This window comes from Camelus ferus, chromosome 9 (genome assembly GCF_009834535.1).
Source record: "Camelus ferus isolate YT-003-E chromosome 9, BCGSAC_Cfer_1.0, whole genome shotgun sequence".
Classification (NCBI taxonomy): domain Eukaryota; kingdom Metazoa; phylum Chordata; class Mammalia; order Artiodactyla; family Camelidae; genus Camelus; species Camelus ferus.
In genome coordinates, this window is record NC_045704.1 from 26,217,476 (window position 1) to 26,240,999 (window position 23,524).

Here is a 23,524-nt window from a genome sequence, read left to right on the forward strand (position 1 = left end):
TGTAGCAAGGGTAGGAGGCAGGAGCCTGGGGACAAAGAGAAGAGTCCAGTGTGACAGGGTCATTGGGTGGAGTTGAGGGACAGGCAGGCTAAGGCTTTGGGCTTGAAGATGACAAACAGGAGGTCTGACCCTGATGGCAGCGTGAGGTGAGGTGGGAGCAGGGAAACTGGCGGCCCTGTGGAGGGGACAAGGGCTGGGAATTGGGAGCAGGTGCAGGGTGGTTGCCACAGACCCTCTTTGTCTCGAGACAGGCTCTGAGGAGGGCCTTTCGACGAATCCTCACCTCTCACCATTCTCTGCTCTCCACTCCCCTTGCACGTGAGAGCTGGCTCTGACCAACAGCACACACCAGGCACAAGGAAGGTGTGAGGGTTTCAGGGCGGCCTGTCCTTCCTGGGTCCTCGGCCTGCTGGGGGTGCCTTGGACCTCTGGGTTTGGTTGGGGAAGCCCTCAACCCTCAGGTTCCCCAACTGCAAAATGGGGTTCTAATTCCTGCCCTGTCTGCTCTCTTCCCTGCTTCCATGGAGGTGCCCAGAGGTGCTAGAGTGCCAGGGTTGGCAGGAACAGTAGGTGGTATCCTTTAGATGCCATCTCTGACGAGCATCATCAGAGCAACATCTTGCCCGATGGCCTGGGCTATCCGTGGCTCAATGGAAAATTAAGCCAGATGCAAAGCAAAAGAAAGCAGAGCAAGGTGGTGTCTAGGGCTGCAGAGCCATGTGGGCTTTGATTCAGATTCTGGTCTTGCCTTGGCCTCTTGGAACCTCAGTTTTCCTATCTGTAAAAAGGGTACTGGGCTGATTGCAGAGGGTGAGTGGGAGGGTTGATTTTAAGACAGTGTTTGGGGTAGATGGCTTAGCTTAGTACTAACAGCAACAGCCCACATTTTAAAGTGCGTATCTAGCTGCCTTGGGTGTCAGAAGGATGTAGGATGGGGAATTTCAGGGTCTTGACTGGCTGTCCTGGAGCCTGGGTGCTTGTGGAGGTATGGCGTTATTAGGGGGAGGTTATCAGTAGAGCTGAGTGTCCCCTAATGGATTTTATTACAGCCTCTGTGTGTTATGTGTATAATCATTTGCCAAAGTAAATCTTACAGACTCATGGAGAGTTTTTTTTTTTTTTAATATTCTCAATACACTTGGGGTTTTATTTCCCACTAGATCTATTAGTTTAATTTAGTAGAGGACAGTCTGTATACTTAACCAAAAATTGCTTTGACATTATGGAGAATTAAGAGGCTGGGGCCAGACGGATCTGAGTGGATCGATCTATTTGAGATAAAACTCTGTTATTTCCCTAGTGTGCGTTCTTCACCTTCATGGTGGGGCTGGTGATTGGAAAAAGCGGAGCTGGCTAATAATGACCAGGGGCCAGCCAGGGCCCAGGGCTCCGGCTCCCATCCTTTCTCTGGACCCACGAGCATCTCTTCCTCAGCGAGATGGTTGTTTGATGGTTCCAGGGGAGATGCTTTTGGGGGTCAGAGGTGTCTATGGTGACCTCCCGGTGTCTGTGACCAGCCAGCCTTCTGAAGAGTCGGCATTATGTGGTCCGGGAACCACATAAGGTAGGCACGACGCTCTGAGGCTACCGAAGCAGCGATGGAGTGGTGGAAGCCGGGGATCTTGACTGGGTCTCTCCACCATGCTGAAGCTGAGCCTCAGCCCCACTGTCATGGGGCACTGGGACCCCCACCTTCTGGAGCTGCTGTGGGGTCAGATGAGCTGATGTCCAGGAAGTAGCTTTGTGAATTGTCACACGGGACCGATGATCACAGTCCTGTATCCCCTGCATTTCTGGGTCCCAGGAGCCACTCAGGAAATGCCAGTCAGGCTAACAGAGGGCTCCATTTCCGGGACCCTAAGGTTTTGGCATCCTTCCACGTCTTTCTGGGCCACCACCTAGAAGTTTCTGCCCAGAGCCTCCCTGTGGGGGCCCTGGGACCGGTGGGAAGCACGGTGACCCACAGGAGGCTCCTGGCCACTGGATGGCTCCCCCTCCCCGCAGGCCGAAGTGCTGCTGGACTTGGTGCCGCTCCTCGTGATTGGCTCTGAAGGGTGAGGGGAAACAGCAGGACTCTCGTTCCGCTGCCACCGTCCTGGGCTGAGGTGAAGGCCCGGGGGAAGGCTCACTCTGGCCCCACCTGGAAGTGCCAAGTCTGGGTTTGGGATGCTGAGTGGAGTCCTGTTTCACAGCCCCCTATGGTCCTGCCATGGCAGCCCTGGGCTTGCTCAGCTGCCTGTCCACCCTCCTCTTCTGGCCGATTCCAGCTGGCCAGATGCTCTCCCCCCATGTCTGTCCCTGGGGTGAGGGAGCATACTCCCCAGCCTCCCCCCAGCGCTGTGACTGTCACCCCGCCAGGGGCCCCGCATGAGGCAGAACAACTCGCATTTACTGTGCATCTCCGAATGCTTGGCAGCATGTGAGGTGGTCCCTGACGTGGGGCCTCCTCGGACCCAGAGGCATGGCTAGATGCCTTCCTCGTGGTCTCTTCCTCCCATGTGTTTGGCTGTCCTGCACCTGGAACAGCCCTCGTGCTTGGGTTAAGCTCTCAATTCAGGAAGGCCAGACCTGCTTTCATCTCACAGGCTGACTCCTGTGACGTGCTGGTTGTGACTGTGGGGCTCTGGGTTGAGGAGGACGGTGAGACACAGCTGGGTTCAGCTGTCATGGGTCAGTGACGTCTGCCAGGGGCATGGGGGCGATGAGAAGAAGTGGCGGGATTTGCCGCCTTTGGAGTGGCTTCCTGGGCTCCCTGATCTCTGGACAGAGCTCCTTGCTTGCCCCTCGAGGCCAGCACACGAAGATCTGTGCCTGGGGTTGGCAGAGCCTGGGAGGGCTCACTGTAGTGGCGGGGACAGGTGCCTGGGTTCCTGCAGCACCGTATTTCAACCTGCCTTCCTGCTCCTGCCTAAGTGAGGTTATCTGCAGGGAAAAAACCTTGCCTGGACGCTTTGCCTGGCATGTGGCGGGAGGCCCAGGCAATTGCATGGCTCCTGGTAAGTTTCAGACCCAGGCTGTTTCCGAAGGACCTGTGTCTTTTGTGGTTTCGTACTGGACGGTGGCCCCTCCCCACTGCTGGGCTGCAGGAGGCTCAGTAAGAGACAGGCACAAGCTTTGAATTCAACATCATCTTTGGCTTCAGAGCCACAGAGCATCTGGTCTGGGAGGCTCTGGAGGTCAGCCCGTCTCCCCCTCTTGGGGGCACCTGGGCGAACACATGGACAGGGCCCGGAAGGGACAGGTCCGCCATGCAGGGGCTCCCATCCTGGCCATCTAGGCCCCCCTCGGTGCTGATGCCTGGGCTGGGAGCGGCTTCTCGGCACGGCCGTGACCTTCACGCCTGACTTGCCCCTTTAGAGGTCCTCCTGCCGTTAGACTGGCAGCTGCCAGTGCCACTCGGTTTGTGAAATGTCAGTGGTTTAATATCAATTCTGGAGGTTTTATTGCCTTCCCCCCCGTTTTCCAGTGGGAGTTTGATCCAATCAAGGCCGAGCCAGAGTGATGGTGGGTAGATTTGTGTTCCCGTCCCAAGTTGACAAAAGGTCACCCTGCCTGGGGAGCCAGGGGCTGCCATGGCTTCGCACGTGTGTGATTACTGTCTTGTCCCCCTGGGCTCTGGAGTCAGGCCCCTCTTTCCGCCAGGAGAGCAGTTTCTGGTGGGTGCAGCTGCTGCTCCCGTGGGGACTGTTGGCTGGGCCTGGGTGCCTGGGGCTCTAAATTCACTCAGTGGCCAGCCACAAAATGCCCTGGTTTTGTTTGCAAAATGTCTTTGATGCTTCAGATCTAAATTAATTTTTCATAGTAATGTTTCAAAATATCATTTTTCCCTTTCCAAAAAACAAAACCCCAAAAAACCAAACTGTTGATTGAATGAGATTCTCCGTTCGGGAAGAGGCCTGAGGCTGAGGAAACCCCAGGCCCCGGCCACACTGGCCCGCATTCCCCTCCCTCTGCTCTCTGGCTCAGCCCCTGCCCTCCCTGTCCTGCTCATTCTGGGGTGGAGTATAGGTGTCGGGTTTTGATTTTGTCTTGCAGCACTTAGAGGGGTGGTGTTTGGAGATTCAGCCAGCCTGGCAAGCATTTAGTGAGCACCTGCTGTGTGTATGGCCCGTGAGGGAAAGTCAGGCCTAGACAAAGAGGAGCAGGCATGGGGGAGGAGGAATGGGGGCGGTCTGGCCCCACGGGAGCGCAGCAGTACCCACTGGGGCCCTTCTCCGAGGTAGGAGGGCTCCCGCGTGCAGCTGTGGCTTCCAGAGCCCACTCAGCTGAGGGTGGGTGGAGGGACACCAGGGTGGCCAGTGGAGTGGAGGGAGGGGCTGGCTGTGGTACAGCTGTGCAGGGTGACAGAGCTGGGGGTGCTCCATGGTAAGGAGAGTGACAGAGTTCCCCTGAGTGAACCTGGGAAGGGAGGTGATGAAGGGACATGGCTCTCCCCACACCTGCCTCCAGACCGGGCGGGTGGGCACCCCACACCCTCCTTCCGCATTGCCAGGCCTGTCGCTTGTAGGCTTTCTCTCGCATCCTGCAGCCTCTCCCCGCCAGACAGTCTGGTGCAGGCTCCGCAACGCTCCAGGGGGTCCTGGCCTCCGACCCTAACCCGTCTTCCAGGCGCTGGAGCCCCAGGACTATGCTCTCAGGACAGCGGTGGTGGATGCATGCTGCGTGTGCTTATGTGCAGGAGGATGTGTGTGTGTGTGTGTGTGTGTGTGCGCGCACCCAGGCAGTGTTTGTTTGCATGGATGAGCGACAGCTGGTGTGAGCATAGGTGTGTGTAAACTGTGCATACGCCCAGTGTGTGTGCATGTGCAGTGTGAGTGCAGGCTGGTGTGGGACACACAAAGGTGGGGAGGCAAGTTGGGGCCAGGTGACCGGAGAACAGGAAGCAGGAGACCACCCCCATCCTGGTCGTCCGCCCACCCTCACCTCCTCCTCTCCCTCTCCTCTTTCCCTCCCTCCCTGACTCTCTCTTATTCCTTTCTTCCCTCCTCCTCTTTCTGATGGCTCTTCGCTCTCCTGGGACTGCAGATCTGAGCCAACCTCTCTTCCTCCCCGTTCCTCTGGACTGTTCCTTCTCCTGCCTGGCTGCTCTCAGGGGAGAGAGTGGATGGGGACTGTGGACAGCCCTGGGGTGGCCAGAGGAGCGCCCACCTGCCCACCCAGCATGGGTGCTCCCTCTCCCCTTGGTGCAGAGTCCCACATCTCTCTTGGAGCCCTGAGGCCCAGCATGTGGACTCTTGGGCCTGCGGGGCAGGGTGACGCGGCTGGTCCCAGAGGTGCTGGGGAGAACCTGGGCCAGGGAACCTGGGGTGGGCACTGCTCCATGCAGACCCTGTGTGGCCTGATGGCCAGTGTTTCAGATGAAGCTGGAAATCCAGGATTTTATGAACAATCTATTTTTCAAATGTCGGTTCCATTACAGAAATGAACCCTACGGGGTTGGCAGGCTAGATCTGGCCCTAGGGGTCCAGTTTGCCACATCACCTGTTCCAGTTGTGGCCCCCCGGGCAAGGCACTCTGGGTGTGGCCCCGCCCTCTCTCTGGAACCCGTGGAGACACCGACACAGGATTGAGCAGCACCCTCGTGCCAGCGGTGGGGACACTTGAGAGACTTGAGGTATCTGTTAGGTACGGTTCCCATAGCTTTTTCAGACTCACCTGAGTTTTCTGTCCATTTCAAGTTCAGGTGAGGATGCTGTTCTTGCATCTGGCTTTTTTCTTTTTTCAGCCCTTAGGTCTCTGACCTGTGCTGGGGCATTTGAGCCCAGAGACGGTCTGGGTGGTGCCGGCAGCAGGGAGGTGTCCGTGTGTTGCCTCGGAGGGGTGGGAGGTGCAGCTGGTGCCTGTCAGGCTCTGCGCTCTTGTCTTGCCCTCCCAGCAGCCCTGTGTCAAGAATTCCTGTCCCTTTTACAGATGGGGAAGCTGGGCTCACACACAGAACAGAGGAGCTTGGCCCATAGGCCGTGAACTGCCTGCTTTGTCCCCTGCTCCTGGGATGGAGGGTCTCGAGCTGGGGAGGGCAGACGGCCTGTCCCCTTCCTGGGCCTTCCTGCAAGGCCCGCAGAGGCCAGCCTCTCCCTTTCCGTCCTTGAGGGCAGCTCTGTGTCTGTGTCCTCACTGCGCAGTCCTTCTTAGCACGGCCCCACCCCTTTCCCTCACTGCAGAGGCTCCCAACGAGCTGCCTCAGTGCCTCGAAGTTCTGCAGTGTCAGGGACACTGTTTAGTCCTTATCTGGACCTTCTAGCACATTCCACGTGGCTGGTCGTGCTCTGCTCCCTGGAGCACTGACTCCCTTGGCTTTTGTGATGCTCTCTCCTGGCTGCCCTCCCGCTGCTCTGCCCCCTGCCCCCACCAGTGTCCTTGGAGGCTGGTCATCTTTGCCAAGCTTCTGAGTTGGAGTCCTCGCAACTTGTTCCCAGGCCCTCTTCTCTGGCCCCGGATGGAGGTGGTCCTTTGTCTTTGTGAGCTTCCACGTAGATGTCACAAAGGACCCTCACTGTGTCCACCTGAGGCTCATGACTTACCTCCGTAAGCCTGGTCTGCTACAAATCTGGTGGTCGTCTCTGTCTCAGCGACTGGCCTGGCCGTCCCTGGACCAGGCTGAGGTCTCCCACAGCCCGGGCACCTAGCGCTAGCCTCCATCGTGAGAGAAACTATGAAGTTGCCGGGTCTCTGTGCTGAAGGGTGGTCCTCTGGCTCTTTCCCTTCAGGCTCTGTCAGTCCTGGGATATGTGGTCACTCAGGACTGAGAGGTACCCTCCTAGCCTGGTCTGTCAGGATGTCCAGTGTGTTTCCTTCTTTCCTTCCTCATTCTTACCATTTATTGAGTACCAACAGAGACGAGATCTGCAGTAAATACTTCTTGAACAAATAAATGAATGAAGAGAGTTACTATTATTCCCATGATGCAGATGAAAAGTCTGCATTCTGGAGTGATTTAGTAACATAGTCAAGGTGTTCAGCCCTGGTCCCCAGTGGAGCTGAGGGAAGCCTGTTCTGCCCGCAGGGGCCAGCAGCCGGAGCTGCCCTGGGCCCCTGGCTCAGCCTCCCTGTCCTTGTTCTCCTCCTTTCCCATCGGGGGATTTCCCCTCTTCACATCTCAAGTTGGGGACTGTGTAGATGCAGCTTACTGGGTTAGTTCAGTGCAGACTCTGGTGAGCAACTGGGTAATTATTTCCAAAAATATTGACTTGTAATGTGAAGAAAGCTCTTCTCCACGCCACCCGTCAGCAGAAAATTGCCTTTGGTATTAACATTTCATCAGCCGCATAATGTGAATTGATGTAAATGCATAATTAGAAATAATAGCCTGGGAAAATTCACTCTTATTTATAAAATTGGGCTTGTTAAATTAAAATGGGAGCTAAGGACTTCCATCTCACTCTTAAACCATGTCCGAGGCTTTGCCTGCCTTGCTTTGCAGGAGCCCCACGTCAGGGGGTGCCTGCACGCATCAGCAGGTCTGTACGGAGACTCTGGAGAGGGGATACCCTCTGTCGAGGCACAGACCCCACCTGTCCAAGAGATGGCTCTCTAGTAACATGGATGGGCCTTTCAAAGACGTCTTAATCAGCACACAACAAATGACAATCCCTATGGAAAGAGAGATGGGTGATTTCTTCAGCTCTCCTTCTTCTTGTAGAATAGGGGCCAGGCCAGCTGCCCCGCCTGAGTCCCAGAGATGTTGTGGGGGCCGCGGAAGATGCTGCAATTTAGTAGATGAACACGCTCTACAAATGCTAAGGGTTTGCAGAGGGCAGTGAGAAAAGAAACTTCATCATCATTATCATTATTAATATTTACTCCGTCAGTCAACAAGTACTCTTTATGCATCTACCCCATGCCAACCCCATGCCACGTGGTGGGTGTACAGACATGGAGAAGATATGTTTTCTGATCTCTCAGAGCTCACAATCTAGGTGGGAGGAGCAGGCATTTAAAATGCTTTCATTTTGGTTGCAAGTGACAGGAAAACAATTCACACTTAAAACAAAAAAGAAATGTACTGACTTATAACTGGAATGGATTTCAGGCAGAGCTTGATCCAGGGACTCAAATGAATTTATCAGGACTCTTGTTTGGTCTGTTTTCTCTAGGCTTTTTCTCTGCATGTTAGCCTTATTCTGTCTACTCTTACAGGTTGTACCCAACCCCAATCCAACCTCTTCCCCTCCATGTAGGGAAGGGTGATACTGGCATGAAGTTCACATTTACAGCCAATGGCTGATTCTTAAAGGAAAAAGGCTACAGCTTATTCCATATGGAGAGAACCCCCACCCATCCATTTCATCCTTACTAGGTGAGTGGAGCTGACCCATTCCCCAGCTTCAGAGATGGAAATGTGATTCAGACCCTGCCAGTCAGAACACCCTAGCTCTTGACCACAGTCAGAGGTCCAGGGATGCACAGAGCCCTGGCTGGATATAATGGCCATGTCATGACGAGGAGCCTGGCCAGAGTCACCAAGAAGGCAGCACTCCTCGGTCCCCAGAATGGTGAGCTGCGAGGGTGGCCAGAGCCGTCTTTGTCCCGTCTAGGGAGAAGCCAGAGCTGATTCACAGAGGGCTGATCCTACGGCGTTGCTCCTGTGTCTGCAGCGTGCCTCGGGAGCAGCCACGCCTGAGAGGAGGTGCTCCCCCATCCTCCTCAATTCCGTGGCCATTACCATCCTTTTTATACTCCGGTTGGAGCGCGGTTTTCTGTCAGTTACTACTGGAAGGGTCCTGGCTGCATCTGTCCAGGTCTTTATCCCCAGTTAAAAATCACTCACCAAATAGAAGCTGTGGCTGTTTTCAATAAAGCTCACCTTAAGCTGAGCCCCCTTCTAGAAGCCCTTGCTTGTGTGCTCACCCTTTCCTCTTTCAACCCTGTTGGCAGTTCGTCTGTCCCCCTTTGGCAGCCCCAGTGAGGGCTGAGCTGGCGGCCCTGACGGGGCTGGGAGGCTCGCTCAGGATCCCTGCTGCCTTCCCCTCTTGACCCACAGAGCCACTCCAGGGCATCGTGGGGACCCCGAGGAGGGGTGTTTACAGCCCTTTCTGGGCCTCCCCGGCCCCTTCCCTTCTGCTCCTCTCCTTCCCCCAGGGGACACAGGTTCCCTTTTCATGTTGGAAGAAGGCTGCCCGCTTGTCTCCAGGAACAGCTGGGCCTTGTCCCCTCAGCTGTGGCTCAGTGCCTGCAGCGGCTGCACAATCTCGGCTGTGTCTCGGGGAGCCAGGGGCCAACGGAAGCACCTTGGCTCTGGCCCAGGACCTGCGGGGAGTCTTGGGCCTGTGAGGTTGGAGGTGGGGCCCTCAGGGAGCCCTTCCTCCCGAGCCCCTGTTTCTCCCAGAGCCCTGCCGATGGGGAGCTGACCGTGGCTGCAGGGGAGGCCCTCGGAGCCTCCGGTAAGGGAGGCTGAAGGCTGTGCCTGAAGTGCTGGTGGCCCCCCTCTCACTGGCCTCACACTCCCAGGGGATGTGAGCAGCAGATGAGACAGCTGTGGATTTTGCACCCCCTTTGCCACCTGCCCTGAGCTCCAGGGCTCCAGTGGGCTCGAGGCTCTTCCAAGGGGTGGAAAGGAGAAGGGTGGGAAACAGCTGTCAGGGTCAGGGGTGGGTTCCCGGCCTGGGCTCCAGTGGTGGCATTGATTTCCGGCTCTTCCGCCCTCAGCTCCCGGGGCTGGGTAGCTCCTCCCACTGTGCTGTCCCGTCCGTCCGCGCCGTCCAGCCCAGCCCCACCTCCCTCCGCAGGGCAGGGCTCCTTGGGCCCCCTGTACTCTGTCCCCAGTTTCCCCGCACTACTGACCATAGCCCCAGAGATGGAGGGTTTGTTCTAAACCCATTGCTGTGCCCAGTGCTCTGTAAACTCCCCCTCAGTCACAGCATCGAGAGGCGTGTGCTGTTACTGTTCTCATTTTGCAGGTGCAGAAGCTGAGACTCAGGATGGTCCAGTAACTTGCCCAAGGCCACACAGCTGGCTGACCTGCATCTGAGCCGGTGCTCAGAATCAGTGGGCTCTCCGGCTTTTCTGGGCACCTCGGCTCCTGCTGCCGTTTCTTCTGCCTGGAAAGTTGTTTTCTTTATTCAAATGACGACCATTTATGGAGGTCTCACCCTGTGCTTATTCATGGTCCTCCGTTCTAGAGAGGGAGAGAGATAATAAACACGTGAATAAAAAGGAAGAAAAATAAAACAGATAGTGTTCACTGCTGTGCAGAATATTAAAAAAGAACAGTGTGCCTGGGCATGATGGGGGTGCATTGTAGCAGGGAGGTTGGGAAGGCTACTTGCGACCTGGCACCCGAATGCTGAGATGGGGACCAGCTGTGTAGAAACTGGAGTAATCATGCTGGGCAGAGAAGAGCCGGCAGGTCCCCATGTGGGGGCGAGCACGGTGTGCTGGGGATGTGAGCTGTGGTCTGGAACTGCAGGAGTGGGCATTGGGGAGACACTCGAAGACTCAGGGGTGCTGCCCTGGAATGAGGCAGAACCATCCTGTGGCTTTATGTCACTAGACTCAGTTGTTCTGTCTGGGCATTGGGTCCATAACAGATATCAAAGCTGGAGAGAAGCCATAGTGACAGCAGACATCTCTCCTCAAGTAGCTGAAGGACTGTCATAGGCAGAAGAATTGGCCAGCTACATGTGGCCCCTGAGAGCAGAATTGGACCTACTAGGGGAGATGGGTTTTACATGTGTTTAACAGCCTCAGATATTCAGGGATAGAGAGTCACCCTGAGAAGCAGTGAGCTGCCTGTTACTGGCGGAGTCCAAGGTGGGCTATGCCTGGAGTCAGGATTTGATGCTACAGCTGACCCTTGATAATGAAGCAGAGGGCTCTTGGGTACTGAAGTGGGTGGGACTTACCAACACTGGGTTCTCTCTTAGTGGTCTCTGCACTGCTTGAGTGTAGAAGGATGTTGGTGCTGGAGAAAGGATGCCTGCTCCCTGCAGACCTAGGCTTTTGGGTGGCTTGGGTCGGATTGCAGACTTGGCTCCAAGCCCTGGGCCAGAATGTGCTTGGTGCTTGATAAATTTCATTGTTTGATTGATTTTACCCAGGCCTGGAGGAAGTGAAGGGAAGATTTCTTGGTTTGAGAAGACCAAATTAGGAGCAGATGTCTTTTCAAGCTATTAATAGGCAGTTGGGGAACAATGTGGCTTATTTTTAAAAGAGCCCACAGCATGCTGTTTGCTGCTCGCTGTCCATTTGGTGATTTTGTGTTGGAGTGTTTCATACTGTTGGTGGCAGAGTCATTTGCAGGGAATGGCTGAGGCCCTCTGATGCTCAATTCAGGTCATAAGCCAAAGGGTCTAAATTTAACCTTTTCCCCCAGACTGTTCCACTTCCCAGTAAAGGTCCTCGGTACACCTCATGATTCTGAAAAATGGGTACAGCATAGAATGATTTTTCAGAGAAGGGTCAGTGGGATGCACAAGGCAGTCACTAATTGGCCCAAATCATCTTTTTATTCTAAAGTATAGAAGTTTGGGGTTTGGGTTTTAGACAAAAGGGTATGAACCATGGTGGAAGCCGTTAGTAGCATTAACCACAATTGTTGAAAATTAAAATTGTCAACTACTCTGTATGTGTGTTTTCTCTCTTGCTTGCAATTTAAAAACTAGCACCACTTAGCTCATTAAAAATAATAGTAGTGAGGAAAATGACTTTTCTTTGAAAAAAATCCCCAACATTTTGCCATAATGTGTTCCTCTGAAGAAAGTAATTATGATGCAGACAAGAGAATTATCTGACTTGATTAACTTGGTAGATTGAGTCTTTGTCCTTGTCCTGCCATGTGCTCACAGACCCGGGTCAGGATGAGTCGCTTCTGAGCAGCCAACTTGGGCACATGGCTTCCTACACTTACGGTGGGCGGGCAGGAGCCCCAGGGAGGCGCCCAGCTCCCAGTGGTGGCTTTTGGTCATTTGGAATGTGGCCTGGGCTTGTCCATAGAGACTAAGCTCTGTGGGGTGCCTGCCCTCTCCTGGTCACTTGGGGCTGGTCTCAGCCCCGGAGAGGTGCCTGCTCGGAGAGCGTCGTGACCAGCCCGTGTCCCCTTGTCACTCGCAGTTGCCCTGCACACCAGCAGCTTCTTGCCGTAGGTATCTGCCGCTCTGCCTCCGCGTCCCTCTGCCTGTGGAGCACGTGTCTGGAGACTCCCCTCAACATCAACCAATCAGAGAATTGTGCATGAGCTGATCGCGTACTCTGCGACCCCCCTTCCTCACCTGGCCTTTAAATATACTTTGCTGAAACCCTTTGAGGAGTTGGGGGTTTTCTTGGACATGAGCCACCCCTTGCTCGGCTCTGCAGTAAACCTTTCTCTGCTCCAGACTCCGATGTTTCAGTTTGTTTGGCCTCATGGTGCAGCGGGCACACACACTTGCCTTCAGTAACACCTCCAGGGTGGGCAGAGTGTTGCAGAGAATGGTGGACACCTTGTAGAGCAGGGCCTGACTGTGTGCTCGGAGGTGTACCTACCCTCAGCCCAGTCCAGGGCTGGGCAGTGTCTGGGACCTGAAGGGCATAAGGGACACACTGCCTTCAGGCTTCTTCCATTGCCCCCACCATCAGGGTACCTGATATGCTGCTATGGACGGCACTGTGTCCCCCAAACTCATATGCTGAAGCTCTAACTCCCAATGCCCAATGGACTGTATCTGGAGATGGGGTCTTTAGGAGGTAATGAAGTTAATGAGGTCAGAAGACTGTCGTCCTAATCCCATGGGACTGATGTCCTTTTTAAGAGGAAGAGAGATCCCTCTCTCTCCCCACCCCAAGCACAGGATAAAGGCCATGTGGGTACACACAGAGAAGGCAGCAGCCTGCAAGCCAAAGGAGGCCTCAGCGTGAAACCTATCTTTGCTGGCACCTTGATCTTAAACATCTGGCCTCCAAAGTTGTGAGAAAATCAATGTCGGTTGCCCCTCGGTCTGCGGTGTTTTGTTACCACAGCCCTAGCTGACGCATACACATGCTCAGCGAGCTGACTGTGTGTTTCGCTGACACTGAAGATTTGAGGGCCCTGTTCAGACTACATCTGGGGAGGGGAGCCCCACCAACCCATCTCCACTGCCAGCCAGCCTCTCCACAGATTGGGGTGAAGCCAGGAAAAGCCCCAGTCAGATTACAGAAGGTGTACAACTGCCACAAAGGCTGGCTCTTGCGGATGCAGGATCCCTGACAGAGGTGGTTCCTCAGGGTGCTGCTGGAGACCAGCCGCATCGTGAGCATCCTCCCCTTCGCTGGGACGGCACCTTTGCCTCTTCTCTAACAGCAGCACCCTTCCTCTTTGGGGGAACTTCTCCCTCGCTCCATCAGGCAGATCCTGGGGTGAGGGGGATGTGACCCAAGCCAGCAAATCGGGAGGAGTTTTCAGTTAGCAGCCAAGGGAAGATGCTCACCCCCAACCTCATCATCCCTAGGGAAGCAGGGAAACTGGGAGCCCGGGAGCCGTGGCTGCCACAGTCCGGCCATGCAACGGAAGCCTCTCTGACAGGATGCTGCTCACGTGGGAAGAGACAGAGGTGACAGATGGAGCAGAGTCCTGAGGAGCCAGGTCCTCCCCAAGGCCCCTCTGGACCCCCACCCTTCCTGGGGTTTGTTGTTGAGCCCACATATCCTCCCTCTTTGCTGGATCTGGCTTGGACTGTGTTTCTGTCACTTGTCACCCTAGGTCCTGACTGTCAAGCCACATTAAGACACATTTGTCCAGCCCCCGAGGCCCCTGCTCATTGTGACCCTGATGGCTGCAGCAGCGTGGCAGCCTGTCCTTTGGCAGATCTGCTCCAATTCAGCCATTCAATGAATATCATTTATCACCAAAGCGCTCTGCCTGACGCGGCCCCAATCCAATCAAGGACCGAGGCAGTCCTCAGGGAAACCAGGCTGAAGAGAGAGCAAAAGGGACAAGAGGCGTGACCCCTTCAACGGCCAAAGGCCAGAGGGTTAGAGGAGATGGTGTCGTGGAGAACTGTGGGCTGACCTTCCACAGCACCTACTCAACACCATCTGGGAGAGGAGAGCCGGAAATGGGCAGAGGGAGGAGGCAGGACAGTGGGGTGACAATGCTCTGTGTGCTGGACCAGCAAATGTCACTGATGTGCAGGGAAGCTGGAGCACACAGGACTGCAGAGGGCCCTGTGATGGTCCAAGGCCATGACGAGATGTGCCCCTTGCTCCCCATTCACACACATCTTGCCATCGCCAGCCTTGTGTCCCCATTAGTGTCCGGGGTGTGGGGTCATCATAGAGATAATATGTACACAAGCAACAAGGAAGGGAAGCCGTTCAAGGGCTCTGTAGTCTTCAGGGACGTCAGAGCCAGAGCGGCCACATCCACAGGGGATCACAGATGCCTGCCTGGACGGGCCACCCTAGGAGTCTGCCGTGTGCTCCCCAGGGAGCCTGCTGATGGCTGACTAGTGGTCGCGGTGCATCCCGCAGCCTGGACTTCTGGAGCCACCTCGGCCCACTTACCAAGCCTAGGTGGTGCTCTGGTGAGTCTGCGAAGCCTCAGGGTGCTTTCTAACCACCCCCTCTTCCTAGAGTGGTATTCCAATCGTATATCTGCTGAGCCAGCCTTCTTAGAAGACTTGGCCTTAAGCGCCCTGGTAGGCCATCGTGTGCAGTCCCCCGCCTCTGGGCTAAAAGGCATTCATGCTGATCAGCCTCACTTGACTTCTTCCTGCATGCCACATTTCTCGCTGAGGAAGTCTCTCCTGTTATCTGACCACATACCACCCTGCTGCCAAGTGTGTTGCTTGTGTTACAAACTTGCTTTTGGGCTGAGGATATTAAAGAAAGAAGAATCATTCAGAAATGGCCTAATCTCACTAATTTTTTTTTTTTTTAACAATCAAAGGGGGATTTCTCTTGACTACAAACGAATCTCTTCCCCTTCCGTCTTTCCCCGCCTCTGTGGGGCTATCTATCGCTCCCGAATCTCCTTGTGTCAGGTTTCTCTGATGTCTGGAATCTCGAGTAGCTTCCTGGAGACAGATGGCATTGATTTTGCATTTGTTCCATGGGGCCTGTCTCTCATGAAATATTAACATCAGCTTCTGACATGGAGCTCCTGAAAATATCAGAAACAATTTAATCTGCGACTTTAAAAAGTATTTGGTAACATCTTAGGCCTGGAGAAGTTTCAGAGAAGGGACTGTTTTTCAAATAACTAGAGAATTTTGGAGAATCATCAAATTTGGCTCCTTTTTGCGTGTAATCTTCTTGCCTCTTCCTGCAGCTCATATTTTGGACCACTGGGTTGTGTCTCAATGACTTCAGTATGAGAGGAGAAGGTTCCCCAGCTTCCGTGTTGCAGCACAGGGAGGAGCACTGGGCCAGGAGTCCACAGGGGAGGCTCTCCATGACCTCAGGGAAATCATGTCCCCGCTTGGGGCCTCAGTTTCTCCACTGGTGAAATGGGAGCATGATCCCTACCCCCACGCCATCTCAGGTGCCTGAGTGCACGACTTACTGTTTTTTAAGGGAGAGTTGGCCAGCTGTCTCCCTTCTCTGGATGGACATAGAAATTCCTTGGACTTATTTGACCCTGAGTATCTGAGTGGCTCTCTTATGTGAATAGAGAATGAGGAAGATCCCAAGGCCCTTCAGAAGGGGCCCCCCAGGACCTCCTGCTCTGACCTCACAGAGCCCCAGGGCTGGTCGCTGCGAAGGAGAAGACAGCTTACTTGCATAGGCCTCCCCTGTCCCCACCGCCTGAAGTATCACACCAGATCTGGTCAGGGAATGGGTTCTTGATTCTAATAAGATGGATTGTGACACTCAGCACCACATGAGGACTCGATGGGAAAGCCCATTTCAGAAATGACGATTCTGGACAATTGGAGACCAGGCTGAATTAAGTCCCTGCAGGAACTCAGGAGAGGAGAGGGCTGCTTCCTCCTGGGCCCCTGTCCCCAAGTCTCTTCCTGGTGCTGCCCTGTGGCAGCTCTGCTGCTCAGAGAAACCTGCAAATGCCATGTCTGCTGCAGACACGTGAAGAAATTGGCTTGGACAGGAGACATTTAGCGCTAGTTAGGAGGTTGGGCAAGTCTAAGTGGCAGAGATTGCCCAAGGCGACCTGATGTCCCCAACGCCAGGCCCCTGCCCAGATGGCCTCTCCTTTCTCTCGTTTAGCTGTGTGATCTGAAAGAACGTGAGCACCAGGGAGCAGGGACCTGCCTGCCTTAACTCCTGGGACCTCCAGAGCCAAGAATCGTGATCGTGCCAGGTATGCATAACCTGCTTCATTCATTCACTCATTCACTTGTTCATTCGGCTCTGAACACTGTGGGCCAGGGCAGGGTGGGCTGAGGATGTTCAGATATGGTCATATTTTAGCTCTTCACTCTGAGCTCGTAGCTGGTGGGGGAAAGGCAGGCCCCTATCTATAGAAGCCAAGGACAGCAGGGAGGGAGCCAGGAATTCCAGTGTGGGGCTTGGTCAGCCGTGGGAGGAAGTTCTGGCTGGTGCCTCTCACCTGCACCCCCATCTCATTTTCTGGGACCCATGGGAGCCTGGAGTTCCTAACTTACTGTCCTCACCAATAGCAGCCTTTGGGGCTGACCATGCACAATGCTCCCACAGGACCATCTTCCTGGGGGAAGTCAGCTGGATCTTTATAAAAGTCACCTTTAAACTGACGCTTGGCTTAAATTCCTCTTGCTTTCCATCCCAGAGTTTTCCTTCCTGGAAATTAGTGGGAGAGCTGAAGTCTTCCCTTGTACTTCTTTGGAAGAAGAGTAGGACTGCCTGGGCAGAGTCTCTGAAGGATGAGGCCAGTGAGTGGTGTCTTGGGCATGAGGGAAATGTCACATGCGGCATGCTGTTCCACCTCAGTGTCGGCTCAGTGGGGCTCGGCCACTTGCTACTGCTTTACTTGACAATTAGCCTTGGGAACAGGATGTGCAACTGAGACTTAATCAGGAATACTGGCAGGAGCTTAGCCGGAAAGCATTTATAAGATAGAAGAATTCCCAAATCTCAACTAGAAGGGCCTTTGGAGGCTGCTTTTTTGGAATGCTTGCAGTTATATATGATAGAAAATCATTATATACCTGGATTAAGCAAAGAGGGCAATTTATTGACTCAGTAACCGAAAGGCTTAGGCTTCAGGCATGGCTTGATCCAGGGGCTCTACTGCTCTCTATTTTTATGTGTTTATCTGCTGTCCTTTGTCTGAGCTTAATCCTCTTTCAGGCTCCCCCATGCGGATGCCCCCTTTGTCTATGTGCTGTCATCTGACCAGGCTAGCTGGTCAAGCGGAAAGAGACCCCCCTCCCCCTTCCCCAGTGGTTCAAGCAGTGATTATAGGAATGAGTGCCATCAACCAACTTGAGTCACGTTTCTATACTTGAACCTTTTCTCCTTTCCCCTTTGCCTACCACCCCCTTTCTCTCGCTTTCTTTTCTTTAAGAATAATGACCTTTTTGATTTTACAAAAATAATGCATGATCACAAAGAATTTAAGCAAAAGAGAGAAGCAAAAAGAAAAGAAGAAGAAATTAGAAGCCCCCCTGTGCAATCTAACATCCCACCATCCAGACAAAATTGTTAAAATTGGGTGGTGGACATTCTCAATATCTGGAATATGTACAGATTCCCAAACAGAAACAGCTTGATAAAATGGGATTATTTCACACATGCTATTTAAAAATAAAATTGTCAACTTTTGCTTAAATTTAATAGCAGCAGTGAAAAACCAGAAGTGAAATGGAAACAATGTTTCTTCAATTCAAAACCCATCACTCTTAAAAGTGTCCCTCAGATTAAGAAAAAAAAGTTATGAGAAACAATACGAGCTGCAAGTCATTTTATCTTAAAGATGTTTCAATTCTAGACAACTTGATCTGGCTTTGGATTCTAAAAGATGAAGAAATTAGTAGGGATTTTTTTCCTCTGAAGATCCTCTGCCAATTTTTGTTCACTGAATTATTTTTTTTTTGTCTAAGTTTATAACTTTTGGATTCTCTTCCACAGGGTTCCTTTTTTGCTATATTTTATTATATTCAGTGCTTGTCGTTTTTCATACTTTTCCATTATTTTTTTTTTATTTTGATGCTCTATTTTATTGTGAAATAGCTTTTTTTTTCTTTTGAAGAATCATGGGTGATTTGTTGCCTGAGTTCTTCATACTAGGGAACCCCTGTCTCTTGATTTTTATATTTCAAGGACAACTTGAAACATACGCAGTTTTGCCTTTACAACAGCCTTCCCACAGCTTTGCTCTAGAAAGTCCCAGGATTGGGGTTATTCCCACCTCCCTCCACCTCTCTATCTTCCCCCCTAATTACCATCACTTCTCCAGTTTCCTTTCCCTTTGGATATACTTTGCCTGGATAGAACTTTCAATTAGATTTGTAAAGAAGAGTTCCTAGGTGCTGTATTTCCTGAGTTCTTTCACATTCTTTCGTAATGTTTTCCTATTGCTTTTTGGCTCAAATGACAAACTGAATGGTCACAGCATTTGAGGTTCACATTTTCACTGCAGTTTGTGGACATTTCTCTCTTATCCACTGGATTGAAAACTGCTGAGGAAGAGAGTGAAACTGATATGAGCTCATGAACCCCTCTCCCTCTGAAAATGCCTTTTTCCTCTGTGAATGCACGAAGAATTACTTTCTTTATTAACTACTATATTTCTTGATATCTATCACTTTCAACAAATTTTTTTCTGCACTTATGTCTTTTGGATGAAAACTTAAGTTCTTCCTCTTGAGGAAAGTTTCCTGTATTATATTTTTGAATAGCTTTTCTTTCTCATTTTTGGCTCATGTGCTCAGGCCGGGCAGAAAGCAAATGAGCAAAAGTGGAAAAGTTCCCAAGCTCAGTTTATAAGGCAAGTCTATTCCAGGCACCAACCTCAGACACAAGGATCCAAAGAAAACTGTAAATGAACCTCATTTGCAAACAAAAGTTACCTACAAAATATTAGTATATCAAATCAAGCATGAGATCATGAGAAACACAGTGTGCTCAGATGTGGCTTACTCTAGCAACAGAGGACCATTCAAGATTGGGAAACATACTAATGTAATTACTCCACTGGCAGATTAAATCATGTGGTTCTCTTAATAGAGGCTGTAGCAGCACTTGATGGAATTCATCCTGATTCCCGATCCAAAAGAAAAGATGACTGGCCATTTAGCAAACACCATACCTACTCTCCATTTGGGAGGAAGCTTCTGTAAGTCACAGTGGCCAAAAGAGCAATTCAGAGGGTGACCAAGTGTTCCGATTTTCCCAGGACAGAGGGGCTTCTGGGATGTGGGACTTTTAGTGCTAAACCTGACAAACCGGGATGCTGGTCACCAGATACAGAGTGTTGGCAGCAGCTCAGGCAACAGAAGAGTTAAAAAATGATTAAACTGTTCTATGGAAGAAAATCAGACTTTTTGTTTGTTCATTCCAGAGAGGGAGGGGAGATAACAGAAAGAGGGGCAGAAAACAGGGAGAAAAGAGGTCGAGGAGGGTGTGAAGGTGGAATTGCGTGGGTGGGGGGCCCCCTGAGGGGTGGGCCTGGGACATTTAGGAACTGAGAGCCTCATGCTGAGTATGAAGCTGTGTTTTTGTGATGGAAGCTTCAGAGCACCATTCCCACCTCTTCCCTGTCGTGGATGCTGGTGGTGCCGGCCAGGTCCAGTTACAGGGTCAGTGGCTGCTGCTCCCAGCCCCCCTCCACCACCCTCAGAATACTGTGAATATTAGCTGCTGCCCACTTCCGGGGGAACTGCTCCAAGCTGATTACATGCGCCTGCTCCCCACAGCTGATGACTGAGTGGTAAAGCGGGTACAAAGGCTGGCTCCTCTCTTGTGCTGCTAGGGAACCTACCCTAAGAGGACTCCCTTCAGCAAAGCCTAGCACACTTGCAGGTGGGTATGTGCAAGTTTAAGGTGGGCCAGGTGTCCCATTGGAGCTGTGGAATTAAACAAACCTCAGCTAAAATTGGGGTTGAGAAGGCCTAAAGAGGGACCTCTCATGCCACGCCATGCATGGTCAGTTACTCCAAACAGGAAGAGCCACTACATCCTGAATGGAAGGAAGGTGTTGCCTACTTTACTATCCTGCAGGAAGAAGAAAACTTCTCTCTACCCTGACAGCCCAGCCAATCGGAGACCGCAGCAGCCCAAGCAACGAGAAGCCTCCATACTTTGGGCTCCCCGCTTCCTTCAAAGGATTCTGGTTCCTACAGCCCCTCCCGACTCCCTCCTTTTCCCTATAAAAGCGAACCCCCTTTCCTTCCTCTCTGGATGTGCCTATGGTCTACCAGTTGCACATCCCAAACTGCAATTCTTCTGGCTATTCCCAAATAAATTTGCTTTTGGCAGTAAAATGTCTATTATATTATTCAAGTTGACGGAGCTGATGCAGTGAGCAGAATCCTGGGGCAGAGGTGCCTGCGGGGATTTGCAGAGATCGTGGAGAGAGCGTTTCACAGAGTGTGAGCTGGAGTTGGAGTTAGTCAGCTGGACCTGAGAGGGTGGGGAAGCTCACGCCTTCAGCTGCATTACATCGTTGAGCACACGGAGACCCGACGGGGCCAGGTGACGTGTCAAAAGTCTCACCATAAGAGACAGAGCTGAGATTAGAACCCTGATCTGTGTGAGGCAGAACTTGAGGCACTAACAACTGGGCGGAACTGCTGGCTGTGTGATTTTGGGCTGGTTCCTTCTCCTCTCTGGGCTTCAGTTTCCCCAAGGAGGCTGTGGGACCAGCAGATCTCCAGGGGCACATCCCTTTCTTAACTCGTCGATATTGGAGGAAGCGCCTGCTTGCGGGAATGGGTGAGGGACCTGGAGTTCCAAATTCTGCGGTAGGAGGGAGGGTTGGTTGATGTCTAAAGTAAAGGGTGAGCTGGGAGATTAACACTCACAAGCAGGCACAGCTTAATGTGCACCTTTTTCTTTAAGAACAACATCTGCTTTTAAGTAGGTTATGCTTACTGTGGCTTGTTTGCATCCTTCTTTGCTTAGAAAGCAAACTCTTTCTTCAAAGCTAAGCTTCCTCCCAGGCCTACGGGATTAGCACATACTCCAGATTAATGCGGTCCAAATTAATGCGATTTATTGTCATGGCTTTCAAAGCTGTGGTCTACTTATACAGCTATTTTTTTTTTTTCTGAGCCCAAATTTAGGACACTTGGACCAACAAAAGATACTTTTCTCAGCTGTGCGTTTAAACGTGGAATATCTTGCAAAGTTATGGAAAGCACAGTCCATTGAATAGATATGAATAAGGGAGATAGAATGAAACAATATGAGGTCAGGACATCTTGGGACGAGTAGTCACCACGTTGATCTGGGTTATGACACAGGAATGGTCCAGTATCTTCAGCTAGACGATGCTTGAGACTCTCCCGACGGCTGAGTGCTCCCCAGGCTTCAGGAACGTGAGACAACAGATTCTATGCACTTTTCCAATGTGGCTGGCGGCACTGTGCTTGCAACCACGTATGTGCCACACAGACAGGGTTTCTGAGAACCAAATAAGAAGCAGCTGATGGATCCCAAACCCACTATCTCTTTTGAGGCGTGTTTAACAGGAGCTGGTTGAAAACCTCATGCCTGGGTCATATTTGGACGTTTCTTCATCACCGTGAAGTCTGTGGGGGAACTGATGCCCACAACAAGCCCACTGAGGACTGAGGGATTTTCAGATTCATCTTCCACTGTTTCTTGGCTCAGTTGGCATCAGGAAGGGGCCGCTCCACAAGAGGTGCCTGTACGTCCCCTCACTGCACTGCTAGGAAACTAAGTCCTCCCAGAGCACCATTTACCTCTAAACGGTTATGCAATTACATTTGTGAATGTAATCCCATAGGGCATTATTCTAATTACAGCCAGCAATCCCTTTCAGCAGCTTTCAGAGAAATAATTTGCGCAATGAAATGGGGCTCTTCAGCCTGCAAGAATGCCCAGAATTCCCGGGCACATGCATCAGCCTCCTGGAATCCACGCGCCCTTGCTCTTTCTCAGGAAGGGCATCAAAGGGTCCAGTGCACAGGGAGCTGCTCCCCAAGGAAGGCACCCAAACAGCCGCGCAGGTCTCCTTTTCGCCCCGACCCTTTGCTCAGCTCCTCGTTGCTCATTATGCATTCTGCACAAGTTGTTTCCATGAATTTTATGGTGGGTAAATTACACTCAATAAAAACTGTTAAATAACTAGTTACTAAGTTAATTATCATCAAATACGGAAATGTGTGTACCATACTGATCATCATTGCTTTGAGCCCAGGCCAGATTGCATGAAATGAGACTGACCTGAGGGTGCCTGGAAGTGGACACTGAATGAGCCTTAGGATTTGATGGGCAGAGGTGTCCGAAGTAACCGCAGTAGCCTTTGTCCATAATGAGCTAAGTTGTTTCCCTCCTTCCCTCTTTCCTTTCCTCCTTCTGTCCCTCTGCGTCCTTCTCTTCCTCCTCTCCTTCCTCATTACCTCCTTTTTTTTTTTTTTTTTTGTGGCCTTGTTTATTGCTAGGGGTGGAATCTTTCCAGTTGTGCTAAAGTTTTACAGAGTTTATTCTTTGATACGTACTTACTTTAGGCTTAACACAATAGTAGGCTTCCTGGCAAGCCCCCATGTTTGGCTTCTGCCCTTAGCAGTTCATAAGAGGAGCCTCTGTTGTGGGCACTGAAGCCCCGAGAGGAGATGCATGGTCTTTAATCTTGGGACTTCTGGTCACAGGTGCGGGGGAGCTGGCTTGTTCCGCCTTCCTGGGGGTAGGGCTGGTGCTGGGGGTGGGGGTGCCCTCCCAGGGGGGCGGCATTAACTTGGAGAGGTCCTTCGCTGATCTCACGCCTGCAGCATACTGTGTTCTCCCAAAGTCACTCATTTTGAACTTTCTGTAGAACCTGATTCAGAATTTCTGCCCTCATTATAGCCTTTTCTGCTCATAGACATCTTTGTTTAAAAAAACCTTTAATATTTAAACATTAATTACTAGCATGAGTTCACTTTAACATTATCATCATCATCAGTTCACTTTTTTAGTTAATCTGTGTTGGTTACAAAGAACCATGTATGTATGGTGTTTTTGTGGTTTTTTTTTCAACACTTTTATTGTGGTATGATTCCTGTACAAAAAGTACACATATTTCAGATGTTCAATTTGATGACTTTTGATAGATGTACACACCAATGAAACGAGTACCACAATCAAGATAGTTAACATTTCCATCACTCCCCAAACAGTGCAAATTTTGAATTCCCAATTTATCCCTTCCCACCCTCTATACCCCCTGGTAACCATAAGTTTGTTCTCTGTGTCTGTGAGTCTATTTCTGTTTTGTAGATAAGTTCATTTGTGTCCTTTTTTTTTTTTTAGATTCCACATATAAGCAATATCATATGGCATTTTTCTTTCTTTTTCATATGGCATTTTAGTTTTTGAATCTGATAGCTGGAGTTAAAATGTGGGAGAGAGAAAATGTGAGCAAGAGAAGTACTGGTTCTGGGTTGTTCTGAGTGTGAGTCGATGACCTTCATTCACAAGGTCCGGTCCTCACATTGAAGGGCTGCATCCATTTAATATTTTACAAAGA

At 51.6% G+C, this 23,524-nt stretch overlaps 1 long non-coding RNA gene across 4 annotated transcripts in view; it reads left to right on the forward strand.

Annotated features, from left to right (window-relative positions):
• LOC116665724 overlaps positions 1–20,315 on the forward strand; it is a 26,942-nt gene extending 6,627 nt beyond the window's left edge. Inside the window, exons 2-4 of one of the 4 annotated variants that reach the window (XR_004322374.1) lie at positions 16,120–16,213; positions 16,661–16,763; positions 19,060–20,315. This is a non-coding gene — a long non-coding RNA (uncharacterized LOC116665724). The remainder of the gene's footprint in view (positions 1–16,119; positions 16,214–16,660; positions 16,764–19,059) is intronic. The other 3 variants (XR_004322376.1, XR_004322375.1, XR_004322373.1) reach the window with 3 other exon arrangements.
• Positions 20,316–23,524: the final 3,209 nt, after the last annotated feature.